This window comes from Gorilla gorilla, chromosome 13, assembly GCF_029281585.2.
Source record: "Gorilla gorilla gorilla isolate KB3781 chromosome 13, NHGRI_mGorGor1-v2.1_pri, whole genome shotgun sequence".
Taxonomy (NCBI): Eukaryota; Metazoa; Chordata; class Mammalia; order Primates; family Hominidae; genus Gorilla; species Gorilla gorilla.
Window position 1 is genome coordinate 77978277 of NC_073237.2, and position 20728 is coordinate 77999004.

A 20728-nucleotide genomic window follows, 5' to 3' on the forward strand; every position below is an offset into this window, starting at 1 on the left:
CTTGTTACCCAGGCTGGAGTGCAATGGTGCAATCTCGGCTCACCGCAACCTCCGCCCCCTGGGTTCAAGTGATTCTTCTGCCTCAGCCTCCCAAGTAGCTGGGATTACAGGCTGATGCCACCACACCCAGCTAATTTTGTATTTTTGGTAGAGATAGCATTTTTCCATGTTGATCAGGCTGGTCTTGAACTCCTGACCTCACGTGATCTGCCTGCCTCAGCCTCCCAAAGTGCTGGGAGTATAGGCGTGAGCCACTGCACCCACACCCGGCCCTGTATCTTTTCATTTATCTTTTTTTTTTTTTTTTTTTTTTTTTTTAATTTTAGAGACGGGGTCTTGGCTGTATTGCCCAGGCTGGAGTGCAGTGGCTGTACACAGACTCAATCATATCACTCTACAGCCTCAAACTCCTGGGCTCAAGCAATACTCCTGCCTTAGCCTCCTAAGGACTACAGTTACATGCCACTGCGCTGGGCTGTCTACAATTTTTTAACCCACAGATTTCACGTAGCTTTTCTTCCCAGAGCAAAGTAAGTTGAAAAGTAGCAACACCAGCCGGGCATGGTGGCTCACGCCTGTAATCCCAGCACTTTGGGAGGCCAAGGTGGGTGGATCACGAGGTCAGGAGATCGAGACCCTCCTTTCTAACACGGTGAAACCCAGTCTCTGCTAAAAAATACAAAAAATTAGCCAAACGTGGTGGCAGGCGCCTGTAGTCCCAGCTACTCGGGTGGCTGAGGCAGGAGAATCGTTTGAACCTGGGAGGCGGAGGTTGCAGTGAGCCCAGATTGCGCCACTGCACTCCAGCCTGGGCAACAGAGCGAGACTCTGTCTCAAATAAGTAAGAAAGAAAGAAAGAGAGAAAGAAAGAGAGAAAGAAAGAGAGAGAGAGGAAGGAAGGAAGGAAGGAAAGAAAGAAAAAGACTAGAGACTGGGTAATTTATAAAGAAAATAGGTTTCATTGGCTCATGATTTCAGAGGCTGTATAGGAGGCAAGGTGGTTTCTGCTTCTGGGGAGCCCTCAGAAAACTTACAATCATGGCAGAAGGTGCGGAGGGAAAGCAGACACACCTTACGTGGCTGGAGCAGAAGCAAGGGCTGGGGGTGGGGGAGGTGCTACACACTTTTTTTTTTTTTTTTTTTTGAGACGGAGTCTCGGTCTGTCGCCCAGGCTGGAGTGCAGTGGCGCGACCTCAGCTTGCTGCAAACTCTGCCTCTCCGGTTCTCGCCATTCTCCTGCCTCAGCCTCCTGAGTAGCTGGGACTACGGGCACCCGCCACCTCGCCTGGCTAATTTTTTGTATTTTTAGTAGAGACCGGGTTTCACCGCGTTAGCCAGGATGGTCTCGATCTCCTGATCTTGTGATCCACTCGCCTCGGCCTCCCAAAGTGCTGGGATTACAGCCGTGAGCCACCGCGCCCGGCCAGGTGTTACACACTTTTAAATAACTAGATCTCATGATCTAGCACAGCCCCGAGGGGGTGGTGCTAAAGCATTCGTGAGAAACTGCTCCCATAATCCAATCACCTCCTACCAGGTCCCACCTCCAACATTGGGGATTACAGTTTGACATGAAATTTGGAAAGGGACACAGATTCAGACCTTATCAAAGCATACCCTTTCTTGTTTGTATGAGAAACAAGAAATGAGGCTTCCCTACAACTGGACCCTTCTCAGTCTCCTCATAAATAATCCAGATTTTCAGGGTTCAAAATACTTCAGAGCTATAAAGTAGGGACTGCTGAAAGATGTATTAACTCCTCCAGGCCTCCTAGGTGCTATTTAAAATGTTATTGCTTCATATCCCGTAATAGAAGCTGAAACCTTATTGGTGGCCTTTCTCCTGATTGTTTGTATGTGGAGGGTGAAGGTTTGGAAATAAAGAGTTGGTGAACTAGAACAGAACACTGAATTAACTCTTTCAGCAAGGCTTAAAATAAAGGAGTTTAGTCTTATAAACTCTAAAGCCTAAAAGATACTGAAGCTTCCAGAATGAATCAGTAGCTAAGACAGTGTCATTAGATGCAATAATTACTGGAGGGGTGAAAACCTTGTTGATGCTGACTGAAAATAGGTACATTTAATACTTCTTTTATAGCAACATTTCCAATACTGTACTAATGTGAATATTAACATAGTGTCTGTGTATTAAAATATGCACATCCTGGTTATATAGAAGAAACTTCAAACAGCCATCTTTTTATTATTAATAAAAGGTTAATCAGGTTTATGTTAACATCTTCAATTCATAGATCGGTCTGTTTGCAATAGGGAAAGAAATGAGACCATCAATGGCTAGCTTTAAAAATTCTACCTATAATAATAAACAAATATGCGTGAATATAGAGGCAGCCTGAATAGTAGGTATATTTTGGATCTGGTGTAACTAGATACATGGGAAGAAAGCCCTGATTTGTAGCATTTGCCAAGCTATATGGTGCAAATATTTCTACCATGTTTGACTTCTGGCTACCACATGGCATCACAGAATGCGAAGTTGGGAGGAGATACACCCAGTTGGTTCTGTGAGATGTATAAGCGAGTCCTACATCATTGTTTATAATTCTTGGAAAGCCAGTTGGGTGGTAGGTACTTGGATAAGCCTTCTTATAATACTATAGGAAACAAGGGCAAATTTTATTGGCAAGGTCTGTGGCAGAGTCATGTAATGTGCATTGAATCTCCATTTACTCCCTGATAATTCTCATTGGCCAATGGACTGGGAGCAGAGATGGAAACATTTAAAAGTTGTGTTCAACCCCTCAGCCCTCTCTTCCCTTACTACTGCCATCAGAGAGGTCGCATTCCCAATGGTGCAGATACAAGATGGTGTAACCCATATCAACCTGGTTCCATGAATGTCTGGGTGGAGCCCAATGCCCATTCACCCACACTGGGTATGTACGATGCTTCAGTTTGCTACTACTGCCTAACAAGCTATCCCATTCAAAATGGTTTAAAACAACAATTTGTTGTTACTTCTCCAATTTTGTGAGTTGGCTGGGCTCACCTGGGGAGTTCTTACAATCTCACTTAGAGTCTGTCCTGTGGTTGTGGTAAGATGGTGCCTGGGTCTGGGGTGCTTAAGAAGCTTGACTGTGATTGAACTAAAGATGCTTCTTTGCTTATGTCTGGCACTTTGGTGCTCCTCTGCATAGACGTTCATTCTTCAGATATTTTATATTGTGAATGGCTCCAAATGCAGTATCAGGAAGTGCCCAGATTTCTAAGGCACTGGGGAGAGCCACAGTGTCACTTCTGCCACACTTATTTCTGCACACTTCCTTGTTTAAAATGAGTCATGAGATCGTGCAGAGTCAGAGTGGAAGGTAACTTTCCAAGGGTGCGATTACCAGGAGGGAAGAGTCACTGGGAGCCCTTTTTGGAGACTAGCTACCACATACCATGAGTAAGAAACAAACCTTTGTCATGTTAAGCCACTTAGATTTCAGGGTTAATTTGTTCCCTTGGCAAAAACCTAGCCTAATCTGATTAATCCAGAAATTGGTACTGTATTAATGATGATAAGCTAGAAAAAACAAACGCCCAAATATCTGTGGCTTAACACATAGTCCCCTGGGGATCTGATGACACTCCAGGACTGCGGCCTTCTAATGGTGACTCAGGGGTCCACGCTGCTTGCCTTTTGTTGGTTCACCATCCAGAACATGTGACTTCTAGCTAACTGGTGCAGAGGAAAGAGATCCTGGGGACTCATAGGTCTTCAGTACCTATTGACCAGAACTAGTCATGTGCCCCCTCACTCCAGCTACAAACAGGCTGAGAAATTGTGGGGAGCATGTGGGCATTTGGTGATTAGTAAATGTCTTGGTCATAATGTGATGTGGGATTCTTGGCCTCTTTTTTTCCTCCCTTCCCCTTATCTCATCCTTTGTAAGAAATTTAAAAGAAAGAAAGAGATAGAGAGAAGGAAGGAGGGAAAATAGGAGGGAGGGAGGAAGAAAGGAAGGAATGAATGAGGCAGGAAGGGAGAAAAAATGGAAGGAAGAATACCGGCAGGAATCTGCTCTATAGGATGTAAAATGCAACCACTAAAACTACTAAAAAAACAATACTATCAACAGATACTGCTAAATAAAAACTATTAACAAAGAACTGTAATAGCAGAGGCTTTCACTGTGTTTTTAACCTGTTTCATTTTCCTTTTTAATCAGCAATGATAAGGAAACTAAACTGGATTAAGTGCTATCATCTTGGAGGTGCAAAGGCAAACAAGGAGAAAGAAGTGATTGAAGAGCACTTCAGAAAGCTTGGTACATTCAAATCAGCAGGGCTTGATTACTCGCATCCCAGGACATTTAAGGAATTGGCAAATATAATTGCAAGACCACCAGCCTTTATTTTAGAAAATGAAGGTTGGACAGAAGAAGGTCCTGACAAGTAGAATCAGCAGATGGAGTACCTATTTTTTAAAACAGGGAAAAGGACAGCTGTAGTAATTATAGACTATTCAGTTTATCTTGGATACCTGGGAAGATACAAGAGCAAATCATCAAACAATCAATTTGCAACCACCTAGAAGAGTACAAGGTACTGGGTCGTAATCAACGTGATTTTGTGAAGTGCAAATTATGCCACACCAATTTAATTTTATCTATGATAGAGTGATGAGCCTGGCAGAAGAGGGGAAAGCAATATCTACAACTGGACTTCAATAAGGTTTTTAATTTTCATTTTTTTATTTAAAATATTCCATTTCCTGGCATTTTCAGCATCAATCTTCTGAGAGGATGCTACTTGAACAGCAGTTGGGTAGGCATGATTCTGGGTAAAACCCTCAAAATGGTAAAAACAAGGATTCTACTCCAGGTTGACATAGTTATTAGTAGTAGTTATTATTATTATTATTTTATTTTTTATTTATTTATTTTTTTTGAGACGGAGTCTCATTCTGTCGCCCAGGCTGGATTGCAGTGGCGTGATCTCCGCTCACTGCAGTCTCCGCCTCCTGGGTTCACGCCATTCTCCTTCCTCAGCCTCCCGAGTAGCTGGGACTACAGGCACCCGCCACCACGCCCTTCTAATTTTTTGTATTTTTAGTAGAGACGGGGTTTCACCATGTTAGCCAGGATGGTCTCGATCTCCTGACCTCGTGATCTGTCCGCCTCGGCCTCCCAAAGTGCTGGGATTACAGGCGTGAGCCACCGTGCCTGGCCATTGTTATTATTATTTTAATCAATTGATGTAGACAAAGATGACAGTAGTGAGGTGAAGATGGCATTCTCCATCACTGATGAGAAATATGACAGAAAATAGAAGATGTAAAAACTCATATAAGGGGTCCAACAGCTAAGTAATATGAGATCCAGAAGTGGAGAACAGACAAAACAGTATAAGGGACATTACTCGAGAAATTATATAAGAAAATTTCCCAGAAAAGGACACATTTTTACATTAAAATAACCCTCTAAGTGCCAACTGTGATAAATGGGGAAGATAACCCACTTGGACATAATTTTGTAAAATTTTAGAACTCAAAGAATAAACAAAATTTTTGAAAGCTTTGAGAAGGAAAAATTAGGCCACATATAGAGGAATGTAAATTGAACAGCCAAATTCTCATTAACATCTCTGGCTGCTGGAAAATAATAGAGTAGTCCTTTCAGTTCTGGGGGAAATTAAATTTGAAACTAATTTACATATCCAGCCTACCTGTCAATCAACTGTGAGGGTAGAATGTTGGTGTTTCATACAAACCAGGACTTGTAAAATTTACTTGGAAAGACTCCTTTTTTAAGTTATTTGAGCATGTATTCCAGCAGGATGAAGAAGTTACCCAAGAAAGATTAAGGCAAGGGATCTTTCTAACATGAGAAAGGAAAGTAGTGTGTGATAAAAAAAAAAAAAAAATCATCCATTTTGAAGTAGGAAGACAAAGAGTGCCAAAGAGAAGGACTCTGGGACAAAAGAATTGCATGTAGTCCATAGTGTTACTAGGAGAACAACAACAAAAAAGTTTTAGTATATGATAAACTATATATTTAGTCAATAAAAAGATAGGCAATTAATAATTCCAGAAAAACAAAAAGCCAGTTGAGTATGTTATGGCCCAATTTAGAAGAATAACATATAATTTTCAGTAATTTAGGGAGTGTAAGAAAAAGACTAGTACATGGTGCTAAGACATTTTTCATTGAATATATGAAGGATATGATAAACATATGAAGATATGACACTGCCCTCATAGAAAGGAAAATTGCATTCCTAATATGCTACCTAGTTCAGCAGTGCACAATATTGATGTAGTCTTACTAATGTAATTACTTTTTGTTGTTGTTGTTTTAACTACAGTCACCATCCTGTATATTAGATCTCTAGAATGTATTCATCTTCTAAGTTAAAGTTCATCCTTTACAGTCAACTTAAGGACAAAGAAAGGAAGATCTTGATTATTTTGCAAAAAAAGGCAAGCATTATTCTTCATAATATAAAAGTATAGCTGACAAAAGGTGGGAAGTGGAAAGAAGGAAATATGAAGAGAAGGATAGTATCATAGATACCTGCAACTTCTATAATCCGAAGTCAGGATACTGACTCAAGTTTTTGGAATGAAAAACTGATGTGTAGCATACTATTTTAAGTTAAAGGGTAACCACAACAAAACTTAATGACAAAACTACCTAACACTGAAGGAATTGGGAGGAAGAAGAAAACATAAATGAGCTAAATTCTTATCTTTTATACCTGGAGGCCATTAGATAACCAAGAAATTGGAAAGAAGTGTGATTTTTCCAAACACTTCATGTATTCAAAGCATGCATAATTCATGAGTAGTTTTTTTTATAGGCAGATCTGTATGGTCATGGGGGTATAATCTCAGAGCACAGGTGCAGACAATCTCTGTAGCATAAGGACACATTGTGTTACGAATGATCTTGCAGCCATAGCATTTTTTCCATTTCATTATCCATGCCCAGATTGTATTTGCAAACTTAAAGTTGTATTTGCTTTAATACTCTCTTAAATTTTCCCAGAATTATCTTTGATATTTCACAGAGTACTGTCTCCAAAATTTAATAGCTTGGTACATGGCCATGTGGCCTTTATCTAGTGTTTTATTGTCTCTGACTTCTGTTCCAAAAGAATATATTTTCAAGATTGGGTTATTGTTCTCACTGAATTAAATGCTCACTGGAACTTGCTCCTTAGATGACCTTGTTATAGAATAAAAACTATTTAAAAATTGTAACTCTAAAAATTAAAATAATAGGCCGGGGGTGGTAGCTCACACCTGTAATCCCGGTACTTTGAGAAATTGAGGTGGGAAGATCACTAGAGCCCAGGAGCTTGAGACCAGCCTGGGCAACAAAGTAAGACCTCACCTCTACAGAATATTATTTTTTTTTTATTTAAAGAACTTTTTTTTTTTTTTGAGACAAAGTTTTGCTCTTGTTGCCCAGGCTGAAGCACAATGGCACGATCTCAGCTCACTGCAACCTCTGCCTCCTAGGTTCAAGCGATTCTCCTGCCTCAGCCTCCCGAGTAGCTGGGATTACAGGCATCCGCCACCACATCTGGCTAATTTTTGTATATTTAGTAGAGACGGGGTTTCACCATGTTGAGCAGCCTGGTCTTGAACTTCTGACCACAGGTGATCCACCCACCTCGGCCTCTGAAAGTGCTGGGATTACAGGCGTGAACCACTGCGCCTGGCCCCTTAAATACATTTTTAAATAATTGAGACGAGCTATGATCATGCAGGGTGAGACACTGTCTTAAAAAATTAATAAATTAATTTAAAATTACAATTGAAATTAAAATAACAACATCAGCCAGGTGCAGTGGCTCACTGCAGCACTTTGGGAGGCCAAGGCAGGTGGATTACTTGTGGCCAGGAGTTCAAGACCAGCCTGACCAACATGGTGAAACCCCATCTCTACTAAAAATACAAAAATTAACCGAGCGTGATGGCAGGCATCTGTAATCTTTGCTACTCAGGAGGCTGAGACATGAGAATCGCTTGAACCTGGGAGCTGGAGATTGCAGTGAGCCAAGATCGTGCCATTGCACTCCTGCCTGGGTGACAGAGTGAGTGAGACTACATCTCAAATAATAATAATAACAATAATAAGTTAACAACATAAAAGTCCATTGAACCACTTCTAGATTTAAATTTACATAACTTTTCAATAATAGCATGGTCTACAACCCACTGTTAAATGATGGCAGGTGCAAGTAAAACCTCATTGTAACTCAGTAAGTAGGGTCTACAATATTCAATTCCATAACATGTGATGCCAATTTAGTACAAAGTTAATAAAATGACTAAGATGATCCTGCTGCAAAAGGACAGGAGCCAATCACCAAACTCGTCATATCCAAATTCATGTTATCAAAGAGGACATAATTACAAGTTCCATTGTACTTCTGATTACCAGCTAAAGTGGCATGCCACATAGCCATGAAGATTAAGACAGTTGCCATTCTTACTGCCTCTTAGCTTTGAAATTGTGCAGCTTTTAAAAAATAACTTTTTATTTTTATTTATTTACTTATTTATTTAATTTTTTTTTTTTTTTTTTTGAGACGGAGTCTCCCTGTGTAGCCCAGGCTGGAATGCAATGATGCCATCTTGGCTCACTGCAACCTCCGCCTCCTGGGTTCAAGCGATTCTCCTGCCTCAGCCTCCTGAGTAGCTGCAATTACAGGCGCATACCACCATGCCTGGCTAATTTTTATATTTTTAGTAGAAATGGGGTTTCACCATGTTGGTCAGGCTAGTCTCGAGCTCCTGACATCGTTATCCACCCGCCTCGGCCTCCCAAAGTGCTGGGATTACAGGCGTGAGCCACCAAGTCCAGCTTATTTATTTATTTTTTGAGACAGAGTCTCGCTCCTGTCGCCCAGGCTGGAGTGCAGTGACATAATCTTGGCTCACTGCAACCTCTGCCTCCCAGATTCAAGCAATTCTCCTGCCTCAGCCTCCAAAGTAGCTGGAATTACAGGTGCCCACCACCATGCCTGGCTAATTTTTGTATTTTTAGTAGAAACAAGGTTTCACCATGTTGTCCAGGCTGGTCTTGAACTCCTGACCTCAGGCGATCCACTGGCCTTAGCCTCCCAAAGTGTTGGGATTACAGGCGTGAACCACCACACCCAGCCTAAAAAATTACTCTTGACAGGAGTTAAATGATTTCAAATTTTGCACAAAACTGGGACTTTCTTATTTTTAAAACATTTATTTTTATTTATTTATTTATTATTTATTTATTTATTTTTTGAGACGGAGTCTTGCTCTGTCACCCAGGCTGGAGTGCAGTGGCGTGATCTCAGCTCATTGCAAACTCTGTCTCCTGGGTTCAAGCAATTCTTCTGCCACAGCCTCCCAAGTAACTGGGACTACAGGTGTGTGTCACCACATCTGGCTAATTTTTGTATTTTTAGTAAAGATGGCGTTTCACCATGTTAGCCAGGTTGGTCTTGAAATCCTGACCTCAGGTGATCTGCCCACCTCGACCTCCCAAAGTGCTGGGATTACAGGCGTAAGCCACTGCGCCCGGCCTATTTTTTTTATTTTTTATTTTTATTTTTATTTTTTTTAGACAGAGTCTCGCTCTGTCGCCAGGCTGGAGTGCAGTGGCGTAATCTCAGCTCACTGCAACCTCCACCTCCCAGGTTCAAGCAATTCTCCTGCCTCAGCCTCCCAAGTAGCTGGGACTACAGGCACGCACCACTACGCCTAGCTAATTTGTGTATTTTTAGTAGAGATGGGGTTTTACCATGTTGGCCAGGATGGTCTCGATCTCTTAACCGCATGATCCGCCTGCCTCGGCCTCCCAAAGTGCTGGGATTACAGGCATGTGCCACGGCGCCTGGCCTATTTTTTTAATTTTTAAAAAAATTTTTTCAGAGGTGGGGTCTCACCATGTTGCCCAGGCTAGTCTTAAAAACCTGGGCTCAAGTGATCCTCCCACCTCAGCCTCCCAAAATATTAGGATTACAGGTGTAAGTCACTGTGCCTGCCAAAGCTGGGAGTTTCTTACTAGGTCAGTTATACTATTTCAAATATTCATTATTCTTTGTTTGCTTGTTTTTGAGACAGGGTCTTGCTCTGTTGCCCAGGCTAAGTGTGAGTGGTACGATCAGGGCTCACTGCAGCCTTGACCTCCCAGGCTCAAGTGATCCTCCCACCTCAGCCTTCCAAGTAGCTGGGACTACAAGCACACACCACCATACCTAGCTAATTTTTTTTTTTTTTTTTTTTTGTAGAGACAGTGTCCCTCTATGTTGCCCAGGCTGGTCTCGAACTCCTGCACTTAAGCTATCCTCCCGCCTCAGCCTCCCAAAATGTTGGGATTACAGGCGTGAGTCATACCATTCTTAGCCTTGTTATTCCAACTTATGTAAAATATGAGCATATCATAAAAGAGAAGTATTTATTTTAAAAGTTTTGGGTGAGAGAGCCTCTTTACAACTAGAAAACTAAAAGCAGAAATGTTTAACAAAGGCCAGGCGTGGTGGCTCATGCTTGTAATCCCAGCACTTTGGGGGCTCGAGGAGGGCAGATCACCTGAGGTCGGGAGTTCAAGACCAGCCTGACCAACATGATGAAACCGCATCTCTACTGAAAATACAAAAATTAGCCAGGTGTGGTGGTAGGCGCAAGTAGTCCCAGCTACTCGGGAGGCTTAGGCAGGAGCATCACTTGAACCCAGGAGGCAGAGGTTGCAGTGAGCCAAGATAGCACCACTGCACTCCAGCCTGGGCAACAGAGCAAGACTCCATCCAAAAAAAAAAAAAAAATGTTTAACAGAAAGTCTCACACAAACCCACAGCTAACATCATACTGTATGGGGAAAAGTTGAAAAGTTTTCCTCTAAGATCTGGATCAAGACAAGGATGTCCACTTTCATCACTTTTATTCAACATAGTCCTAGAACTGCTAGCCAAAGTAATTAGGCAAGAGAAAGAAATAAAAGACATCCAAATTGGAAAGGAGGAAGTCAAATTGTCCCTGTTTGCAGGTGACATGATATTATGTATAGAAAACCCTAATGACTCCACCAAAAAAACTGTTAGAACTGATAAACCAATTTAGTAAAGTTGCAGGATGCAAAATCAACATATAAAAATCAGTAGTGTTTTTTTATGCCAATAATGAACTATCCAAAAAAGAAATCAAGAAAATAATCCCATTTATAATAACTAACATATATAAATATATAAAATCTAGGAATACATTTAACCAAGGAGGTAAAATATCTCTACAATGGAAACTATAAAGCATTGATGAAAGAAATTGAAGAGGATACAAATAAATGGAAAGATATTCTGTGTTCATGGACTGAAAGAATTAATATTGTTAAAATGTACATACTACTCAAAGTGATCTACAGATTCAGTGCAATCCCTGTGGAACTTTAAATGACATTCTTCACAAAAATAGAAAAAAAATCAATTCTACAATTTGTATGGAATCACAAAAGTTCCCAAATAACCACAGCATTCTTGAACAAAAAGAACAAAACTGGAGACATCACACTATCTGACTTCAAAATATACTATACAAAGCTATGATAACCAAAATAGCATGGTATTGGCATAAAAATAGACACATAAATCAATGGCACTAAATAGGAAACACAGAAATAAATCCACACACAGCCAGCTGATTTTCTGTATGGTGCCAAGAACATACATTGGAAAAAGGACAGTGTCTTCAATAAATGATGTGGGGAAAACTGAATGTCCATATGCAGAAGAATGAAACTAGACACCAACCTCTCATCATATACAAAAATCAACTCAAAATGGATTAAAGACTTAAATGTAAGATCTGAAACTATAAAACTACTTGAAAAAAAAACATAAGGGAAATACTTCATGACATCGATCTGGGGAAAGATTTTTTTGGATGAGAACTCAAAAGCACAGCCGGATGCAGTGGCTCATGCCTGTAATCCCAGCACTCTGGGAGGCCAAGGCGGGTGGATCACCTGAGGTCAGGAGTTCAAGACCAGCCTGGCCAACATGACGAAACCCCATCTCTACTAAAAATACAAAAAAATTAGCCAGGAGTGGTGGTGAGTGCCTGTAATCCCAGCTACTTGGGAGGCTGAGGCACAAGAATCGCTTGGATCCGGGGGCAGAAGTTGCAGTGAACTGAGATTGCACCATTGCACTCCAGCCTGGGCAACAGAGTGAGACTCCCTCTCAAAAAAAAAAAAAAAAAAAAAAGCACAAGCAAAAATGGACAAGTGGAATTACATCAAACCAAAAAGCTTCTGCACAGCAAAGGAAACAATCAACAGAGTGAAAAGACAACCTATAGAATGGGAGAAAATATTTACAAACTCTGCATCTGACAAGGAGTTAATACACAAAATATATAAGGAATTCAACTCAATAGCAAAAAATAAATAATCCAATTTAAAAATGGGCAAAAGATCTTAATAGGCACTTTTCAAAAGAAGACACAAAAATGGCCAACAGGAAAAATGTAGGCCAGGCGTAGTGGCTCATGCCTGTAATCCCAGCACTTTGGGAGGCCGAGACAGGTGGATCATGAGGTCAAGAGATTGAGACCATCCTGGCCAACATGGTGAAACCCCGTCTCTACTAAAAATACAAAACATTAGCTTGGCGTGGTGGCAGGCGCCTGTAGTCCCCGCTACTCAGGAGGCCGAGGCAGGAGAATGACGTGAACCCGGGAGGCGGAGCTTGCAGTGAGCTGAGATGGCACCATTGCACTCCAGCCTGGGTGGCAGAGCGAGACCCCATCTCAAAAAAAAAAAAAAAAAAATTAGCTGGGCATGGTGGTGGGCGCCTGTAGTCACTGCTACTTGGGAGGCTGAGGCAGGAAAATTGCTTGAACCCGGGAGGCAGAGGTTGCAGTGAGCCAAGATCGTGTAACTGCATTCCAGCCCATTGACAGAGCAAGACTCCGTCTGAAAAAAAAAAAAAAATAAGAAAGAAAAAAAGACTTCAAGGAAAATATTTGTTCTTGAGGAGCTAAAAAGATAACAAGATAAACATATGCAACTCTGCTTCTCTCTCTCTTTCTGTTTATCTGTCTCTTGCATACCCTTCTATGTAAGGGAACAATAATTCTTTTCAACATCCTTTAATGTAAGCCACCTCTTGAACACACAATAGCTAAGAAAATCTGTTAAGTTTTAAAATTCATGACAATGACTGGTTTCTTAATTATGTAGGGAAAAACATTTTGAGACTGTCTTTGTATCTTGTTTTGGTGGTGATCATTTTTTTTCATTCCCATGACTGCAGGAATATTGATCTCAGCGTTACTTTGACCATTAATGAATTATGATGGCAATAAGCAAAGATTTGCACCTCTAGCCTCTGGGGAGCTTAATCTTCTGCTACAACATTTGCATTTGTAAGTCAGCACCTGTGTAATCTATATTCTATTTGTTATTCTCCTTTAATTACATATTGGTAGTGGTCCATTTGCAGTCTGGGAGCAACCAACTGGAGCATCAAAAAGATTATTAAAATATTGACTTTAAATTAAAAGGCCAAAAAGGGAACAAGACAGGGTTTGTTTCTACCCATTCCGTTATGATGGTTCAGGAACAATTATTTCCTTTCATCTCATGAAAAGTTTCAAGAATTGTTCAAGGAACTCCCATATGCCCTTTACATTCATTCATTATTTATATCTTGCCCCACTTGCTGTCTTGCTTTGTATTATCTATGTAAGCCATAGTTCAAATGTAAATTCAGATTTTCTCAATTGTTCCAATGATGTCCCAATAATTGATTATAAACTAATTTTTTCCCCAGGTTAGGATCCAGTCTAGGATCATGCCTTGTACTGAGTTCCCATGTCTCCTTTGTTTCCTCTAATATGGAGAAATTTCTCCGCCTTTCTTAGTTTTCTCAATTTGACTTTTTTTTTTTTTGAGATGGAGTCTTGCTCTGTTGCCCAGGCTGGAGTGCAGTGGTGCAGTCTTGGCTCACTGCAGCCTCCGTCTCCAGAGTTCAAGCAATTCTCCTGCATCAGCTTCACGAATAGCTGGGATTACAGGCATGCACCACCATGCCTGGCTAATTTTTTGTATTTTTAGTAGAGATGGGGTTTCACCATGATGGTCAGGCTGGCGAACTCCTGACCTCAGGTGATCCATCTGCCTCGCCCTCCCAAAGTGCTGGGATTACAGGCATGAGCCGAGATCGCGCCATTGCACTCCAGCCTGGGCAACAAGAGCGAAACTCCGTCTCAAAAAAAAAAAAAAAAAAAGTTGACCTTGATATTTTTTGCCTGGTCATGTGTAGCTCTTTTTGGAATAAGAAAAGTATTGCTATTTTATACAAAAATGGAGTGTCTTTGGTTTGGTAAATTGGTAATGTGGCATAAAAATATCTTAGAGGGAGATGAGTTATTCATCATTCGGTTCTAGATATTTTCTAATTTCTTTTGTGATTTAGTCTTTGTACCACAAGATATTTAAAACTAGGTCACTTAATTTGTGAATTTTTTCTTTTTTTTTTTTTTTCCCAAGACGGAGTTTTGCTCTTGTTGCCCAGGCTGGAGTGCAATGGTGCGATCTCCACTCACTGCAACCTCCGCCTCCCGGCTTCAAGCAGTTCTCCTGTCCCAGCCTCCCGAATAGCTGGAATTAGAGGCTCATGGCACCACGCCCGGCTAATTTTTGTATTTTTAGTAGAGACGGGGTTTCATCATATTGGTGAGGATGGTCTGGAACTCCTGACCTCAGGTGATCCGCCCACCTCGGCCTCCCAAAGTGCTGGGATTACAGGCATTAGCCACTGCGCCGGGTCAATTTGTGAATTTTCTAGTTACCTTTTTCCTAACGGTTTCTTTCTTTCTTTCTTTCTTTCTTTCTTTCTTTCTTTCTTTCTTTCTTTCTTTCCTTCCTTCCTTCCTTCCTTCCTTCCTTCCTTCCTTCCTTCCTTCCTTTCCTTTCCTTCCTTCCTTTTCTTTTCTTTTCTCTCTTTCTTTCGACAGGGTGTCTCTCTACTGCTCAGGCTGGAGTGCAGTGGTGCGATCATAGCTCACTGCAGCCTCGACTTCCTGGGCTCAGGTGACCCTCTCGCCTGAAACCATACTCCCCCTCAAGTAGCTGAGACTACAGGTACATACCACCACACCCAACTAATTTTTATTTTTTGTGGAGACGGGATCTTGCTTTGTTGCCCAGGCTGGTCTTGAATTCCTGGCCTCATGCGACCCTCCCTCTGCCTCCCAATGCACTGGGAGCCACCGTGCCCAGCCCTGTATTTCTTTTACAAGTGATGTTTTAGCATAATTCTGTGAAGCCCAGGGAACAGATTCTGTATGATTTCAGTAATGTGACAGTTGCTCAGACTTGCTTTGTTGTCCAGCATACATCAATTTCATAAATGTTCCAAATACACTTGAAAAGGAAATGTTTTCTGTGGTTGTTGGTGGGAGTGTTCCTCTTGTCAATTGTGTCAAGTTTATTAACCTTGTTCAAGTCTTCTGTATTGTTAATGATTTTCTTATTTTTTGCTTGTTTTGAGTGTTTGCTTATTCTATCATTTATTGAGAGAGGGGTGTTAAAATCTCTCACTGAAAGTATGACTTCATTTCTTTCTTCAGTTTTTGCTATAAATATTTTGAGGCTAGGTTATTAGGATGAATTCAAATTCAGAATTCTTATATCTTCTGGTAAACTTAACCTTTTTCTCATAATAAAGTTTTCCTATTTATCTCTGGCGATACTTTCTGCTGTAACCACTAATTTAGTATTAATATAGCTATACCTTCTTTCTTCTGGTTAATGCTTGCATCCGGTTTTTTTTGTTTGTTTGTTTTCGTTTTGTTTTGTTTTTTGAGATGGAGTCTCGCTCTGTCACCCAAGCTGGAGCGCAGTGGCCCCATCTTGGCTCACCGCAACCTCTGCCTCCTGGGTTCCAGCGATTCTCTTGCTTCAACCTCTTGAGTAGCTAGAGTAGCTGGGATTACAGGCACTTGCCACCACGCCCAGCTAATTTTTGTATTTTTAGTAGAGATGGGGGTTCACCATGTTGGCCAGGCAGGTCTTGAACTCCTAACCTCAGGTGATCCTCCTGCCTTGGCCTCCTAAAGTGCTGGGATTATAGGCATGAGGCACCGCGCCAGGCCCATCCTTTTTTTATCGTTTTCCTTTTCCTATCCAATTACTTTCGATCATTTTGAGCATTTCATATGGCTTTCCTTAATTTTTTTTTTTTTTTTTGAGACGGAGTCTCACTCTGTCACCCAGGCTGGAGTGCAGTGGCGCAATCTCGGCTCACTGCAAGCTCCGCCTCCCGAGTTCACTCCATTCTCCTGCCTCAGCCTCCCGAGTAGCTGGGACTACCGGCACCCGCCACCATGCCCGGCTAATTATTTTTTGTAGTTTTAGTAGAGATGGGGTTTCATCATGTTAGCCAGGATGGTCTCGATCTCCTGACCTCGTGATCCGTCCACCTCCGCCTCCCGAAGTGCTGGGATTACAGGTGTGAGACACCGCCCCCAGCCTCCTTAATTTTTTAATATTTCCTTTACATATATTTTCGCTGATTTTTAAAAATTAAATTATAGACATTGTGAATATTCAGACAAACATATCTCCAAAAATAATTCCTTAATATCATCTAACACCAAGCCCACACTCAGCTAACTCCAGTTGTTTATAACGTGACTTTTAGAACTGTGTGTGTTGGCCAGGCGCGGTGGCTCATGCCTGTAATCCCAGCACTTTGGGAGGCCGAGGAGGGCGGATCATGAGGTCAGGAGTTCGAGACCAGCCTGGCCAATATGGTGACACTCCATCTCTACTAAAAATACAAAAATTAGCCGGGCATGGTGGTGCATGCCTGTAGTCCCAACTATTCCGGAGGCTGAGGCGGAGAATTGCTTGAACTTGGAAAGTGGAGGTTGCAAGTGAGCCAAGATCGTGCCACTACACTCCAGCCTGGACGACAGAGTGAGACTCCATCTCAAAAAAAAAGAAAGAAAGAAAGAAAAAAGAACTGTGTGTGTCATTGCATTTAACTGTATGGCTCTTAGTCTTTTAAAATCTAAAATAAGCTAACTTAATTGATAAATTTTTATGTCAGGAGTGACCAGAGGAAATGAAACAGATATTTTAAAAATCACTCTTAAAAATACATAAGGAATATATTCAGTACATCCCCTTTATAAGAAAAATCAGAAAGATAGAGAAAGTAGAAATAAGAAAATAAATATTTTTATGGCTTTTACCAATTGTGAGCATGACTACCTTCCTGATACATTTATCTCCGTCTAGCTCCTTATCTGTCAATACTTTTACAAGGTGAGACCATTCTGTATGTAATTCTGCATTTACTGTAGGCAGTTTTATATCTTGCTTTGTATCTTTAAAATTAATATGATTATAATTTTTTTTTAAGAGACAGGGTCTCACTTTGTTGCCCAAGCTAGGCTGGAGTGCTGTGGCATGATCATAGTTCACAACAGCCTTGAACTCCTGGATTTAAGTGATTCTCCTGCTTCAGCCTTCCAACTAGTTGGAACTACAGGTGCATACCACTGCACCCAGCTCATTAAAAAAAAAAAATGTTTTTATAGAATGGGATCACTTGCATTGTTGCCCAGGCTGGTCTCAAACTCCTGGCCTCAAGCTATCCTCTCACCTCAGCCTCCCAAAGCACAGGGATTACAGGCGTGAGCCACCACAACTTGCCAGTAATTGTATTTTTAATGGCTGCATATTGTACCATTAAGTGACTACGCTAATTTTGTAAACAAACATCTTCTGTTGAATATTTAGTTTTTTCCAATTGTAATTGTTAATAAAAATAAACATATTTTTAAAGAAATTTTAGTCTGCTTCACATTATAGCCTAATCCTAGATGCTTAAAAGTGATATTTCTTTTTTCTTTTTCTTTTTTTTTTTTTTTTTTTTTTTTGAGACAAAGTTTCGCTCTTGTCGCCCAGGCTGGAGTGCAATGGCACAATCTTGGCTCACTGCAGCCTCTGCTTCACGGGTTCAAGCGATTCTCCTGCTTCAGCCTCCTGAGTAGCTGGGATTACCGGTGCCCGCCACCATGCCCAGCCAATTTTTGTATTTTTAGTAGAGACGGGGTTTCGCCATGTTGGCCAGGCTGGTCTCCGACTCCTGACCTCAGATGATCCACCAGCCTCGGTCTCCCAAAGTGCTGGGATTACAGACATGATCCGTTGCACCCAGCAATGACATTTCTTAATGCAAAGGTTTAACCTCTTTTAAAGCTTTCTAGAAAAGTGTTCCAAACTTTTAAAATTCCAGTGAGCTAAAGTTTACTACATTGAGATTAATGTCCTCGTCATAGCAGACACAGCCTGTGAGGCTTCACGGATACTTGTTTTGGACACCTGTTGTGGAAGCTGAAGATGCCAGATACTTTCCCAGGATCTCTTGAAGTGGGGGCACTGCCCTGCGACCTGGGATAGACCAATCCAATTGGCTCCCTCCAGACTGCGGCAGAGGCTGTTTATACCAAGACGCACAGTAGAGAATCCCTTTGGGGGATGCCTGTAGTGGCAGGAGCTGAGGGGTGCTGCATCTGATGTACAGAGCTGAGGTGGTGGCCATGAGGTCCAGGACTCAGTGCTGGTGGCAGCAGTGTCCTCACCAGTAAGGGCTTAGGTATGATTTTGGCTCTGGCTGTGGCTGATTCTAGTTTTCTTCTTCTTGCCCATTTACTGAGCCTGGTTGTCTAGCCTTTCCTGATCTTCTTTTAAGTCCCAGTATCCTTCAATAAATTACTTTTCTATTAAAACTAGTCAGTTTGATTCTATTGCTTGCAAGGAAGAATTTGATGAATCTTCTATACAGGGGATTTCTGTGTAGCAAGGCCCATTTCAAATAGCAGGAGAATTGGCATGCCGAGGGGGCGCCAGGGTGATAGAGAGAGCTCAGCGTGGTCACGTGTCAGGGCTGGGAGTTGGAAGAGCCCAGGTCAGTGAACTGGGACAATATTGGAATCTGAAGGTAAAAATAGCTTCTTAAGAAGTTAACATCAGCCAGGCACAGTGGCTCATGCCTGTAATCCCAGAACTTTGGGAGGCCGAGGCCAGTGGATCACAAGTTCAGGAGATCGAGATCATTCTGGCTAACATGGTGAAACACCATCTCTACTAAAAATACAAAAAATTAGCCGGGTGTGATGGCACACGCCTGTGGTCTCAGCTACTTGGGAGGCTGAGGCATAAGAATCACTTGAACCCAGGAGGCAGAGGTTGCGGTGAGCCGAGATTGCACTATTGCACTCCAGCCTGGGCGACAGAGCAAGACTCCATCTCAAAAAAAAAAAAAAGAAGTTAACATCTATGGCCGGCCACGCCTCCACAACTTTGGGAGGCTGAGGCAGGTGGATCACTTGAGGCCAGGAGTTTGAGACCAGCCTGGCCAACATGGTAAAACCCTGTCTCTACTAAGAATACAAAATTATCTGGGTGTGGTAGTGCATGCCTGTAGAACCAGCTACTTGGGAGGCTGAGGCAGGAGAATCGCTTGAACCCAGGAGGTAGAGGATGCAGTCAGCTGAGGTTGTACCACTGCACTCCAACCTGGAAAACAGAATGAGACTGTCTCAAAAACAAAACAAACAAACAAACAAAAAAGTATGATTTTTGGGCATGCAGTCTGTATGGTAATAGAGTGATTCAGGGGCTGATTCAGGAGTCCAGCTCTTGTAAATGTGTTACTAGAAACCAGGTCTGGGAAGGTGACTAAACATTAAGCCTCTGAATGGACAAGAAGCCAGGCAGCCTAGGTTGAGATGGGTGTTGGCTCTGAGACTATACATGGGCAGGGGACAGTGGTAGATAGAGCTGTGCAGACTTGGAGTGGAAGCCAACAACACCAGGGAAGGCCATGACAACCACTTAGGAATTTCTTTTTGGCCATTTCTTCAGAACCAGTTTCCAAGTAATATGACAAAAGCAGCCTCGTAATGTTAAGAGATAAACTTTGTTTCTGACCAAAAACAGTATTACTCAGTTTGATATCTTTCCCGTAGGGATGGGCTTTGATAAATTTAGGCCATTTCAAAAATCCAGAAAACCAAGTCTGTAACCACTAGGGACATTTAGAAGAACATCGCCAGCTCTAAAGGCGATCTTTAGAATTGCTATTTATTTAGGCATTATGTGTTTCCAAAGTTAACCAGTGTTTCACATCAGCTGTCTTCTCTAACCCTCTCAACAACCCTGAAAGGTAGGTATTAGTACCCCCATTTCATGGATGAAAGAACAGGCTGAGAAATTAATTATCAGATTAGATTGTAAATGAGTGGTAAAGCAAGAATTCAAACCCAGATCTGGTTCGCTTTTTCTGTAGGCAGTGTTTAAGGAGGATCCAGGAATACTTTAAGTGACGCCAGCGTTAGTGTTGCCTCCTCAGAAGACTGCTTTCAGGGGAACAGTATACATCTGCCCTGTAAATTCTGGATGGTAAATATGACAAAAACTCTCTCCTTGACCCAGCTCTAGTGAGACTGCTCTAAGTCCTCTTCTCAACATGGCTCAACCTTGGGCTTCAGTGTACATTTTGTTGGGCCTGCATTGCTCAGTTTTAGCAAGAGTCCAGTTAAATGAAAGAGAATCTCACAGCTTTGATATCAGATTCTTCCGTATCTGATCAAATTCCTCATCCCCTGCCTTCAATATCTGATCACTCTGCCCTGTCTGCACCAAGAATCTCCCCTCACCCTTGATGTCTCCTCTTAGTAATTTTCCATCCACCAATCTCTCCCCACTCTTCAAAC

The 20728-nt window shown here is 41.8% G+C and overlaps 1 long non-coding RNA gene across 1 annotated transcript in view; it reads left to right on the forward strand.

Moving 5' to 3' along the window:
- Positions 1-20728, forward strand: part of LOC129524417 (uncharacterized) — a 76238-nt gene that overhangs the window by 33873 nt on the left and 21637 nt on the right. The window contains exons 2-3 of the long non-coding RNA XR_008668170.2: positions 13249-13360; positions 14954-15080. This is a non-coding gene — a long non-coding RNA (uncharacterized lncRNA). The remainder of the gene's footprint in view (positions 1-13248; positions 13361-14953; positions 15081-20728) is intronic.